This window comes from Schistosoma mansoni, chromosome 2, assembly GCF_000237925.1.
Source record: "Schistosoma mansoni strain Puerto Rico chromosome 2, complete genome".
NCBI classification, from domain to species: Eukaryota; Metazoa; Platyhelminthes; class Trematoda; order Strigeidida; family Schistosomatidae; genus Schistosoma; species Schistosoma mansoni.
The window spans coordinates 3385651-3387536 of NC_031496.1; the positions used below are offsets into that span (position 1 = coordinate 3385651).

At 37.5% G+C, this 1886-nt stretch overlaps 1 non-coding gene across 1 annotated transcript; it reads left to right on the forward strand.

Annotated features, from left to right (window-relative positions):
- The first annotated feature begins 1564 nt into the window (after nucleotides 1–1564).
- Nucleotides 1565–1631, forward strand: Smp_tRNA_00945_Arg_TCG.1.1. Its single transcript has one exon. It is a non-coding gene (tRNA).
- Nucleotides 1632–1886: the final 255 nt, after the last annotated feature.

Genomic DNA, 1886 nt, shown 5'->3' on the forward strand with positions numbered 1-1886 from the left:
TTTCTCATTTTTCATTCGCCTTCACTGAGTTTCTATGTTTCTTCTTGAGCTGTGTTTATGTTGTTTTAGTTGATACTTAATCTTGACGGCAGTCACATTGATTGTCCCCCCTTTGATTACGTTGCTTGAGTTGAGTGAGAAATTGCATTTTGATTGTGAATTGAAGCACTTTTGAAGAATTGGAAACACTTTGTGTTATAAAGCAACAAACTATTATCTTTTGAACGGATTTTTACTTGATCTATCCTGAAAGGATAGAATAACACTTATCTTTTGGCGCGCTCGATCGATTATTGAGGGAACAATTATTGGTTGAATAACTGAGTGGTAATATTTGTTTAGAACTGTAAGATTGAAACTAAGGTTTGGTTGAAGAATAACTGTCTGTGTAGTTTAATAACGCGTTATTTTCCCAATCCCATTGTTTTGATTTCAACTGGGCGATAACGCGTGATTAAACTACATAGTTATTCTTCAGCCAAACCTTAGTTTGGATCTTACACACGCATCAGAACCAAAGTCATAATTCATCGGTGTTATTTTAAAACATCAATAACTTAAAGTGGAAACTAACTTTTATTGTTGGTTATGTATATAAATAAACACCTCTAAGGTTATTGTGGCTTATTTGTTTGTTTATTTATTTATTTAAACACATAAATATTGGTACAAAGAGGCACCAGATATATATGTGCCACACAAATCAAATGAGACTTGTGTGAGGGCTGTGATATTGTACAGGTGACCAAACTGAAGCAGGTATTTTTCTTAGAGGGCCACCCCGAGCCTTTGACCTAAGGGTCTGATCCACAAGGCAGTGGAGCATAGTAAGTAGATGCATTCCCATGGTAGCCGGTCACCAACGATTGATTCATACGCCATTTGTTCCTTCAGGATACTGGAGCCAGCCCATGTACACCATTAGTTTGGAATCAGGGTTTTCCAACTCCCCTAGGTGAACCCTCCGTGTCCACGAACCCGGTTAAAGAGCCGGACATTCGCTTTTCGTACTCTCAATTTCGTAAACAACAGTAGTGCCACGAGAAGGCAGTAAGTATTACTTCCCTATCAGAGGCTATATACGCGTGGCCATGTGAGAGCATTTGGAGAGGGATAGCTGACTCTCCCCACTCTCGGCTGTACCAGGGCATTTGGGGGCCTGTGGCCTATTATGTCTCTGTCAATAATATCATAAGATATTCATACATTTCAGAAAAAAAACTAAAAATGTCTAACTTTGAAGAAAAATGTCTTTGGGTCGAGGATAATATTTTCTATAACTGTGATTACTTTAATTTCTATACATGTCCTAAGAGTTTTACTTTATCGTTTGAGTATACTTATTCCCATATTTTCTGAAGAATATATTGTCATAATAGTTATCCGTTTTTGCTTATAATGCTTGTGAATTAAGGCTATATCAAGGCAATACGCACAGTATGCACATATGCCAATAAGCGACTGACCAGTTGCAGTCCTAACACATCGATGGGAAGATTCAAATAAACAATACCAAGTGAATTTAAATTTCATCCCATCGCACAAGCAAGTGGCTATCAGGACTCAGCAGCTGAGTGGATAACGCGATGGCGTTCGAAGCGAACGGTACTGGGTTCGAGTCCCAGAGTGAATATCAACTCTGAGACGCAGGTACATCCAGCTGAAAAGTCCCAAATAGGACGAGACGCACGTCCTGGATTCCACTGCTAGCCACTATCCATAATGAATATTGTTTTATAACAGAATGTCATGTAAATGAGCTAAAGGTACATTTGATTGAAATGCTTAAAAATGTATATTCATGTATACACATTTTAAAACAATATTCACTGACATTATTATCATTAGAGTAATGTTAAAATTATTGATTTTTAAGTTTATCTGAC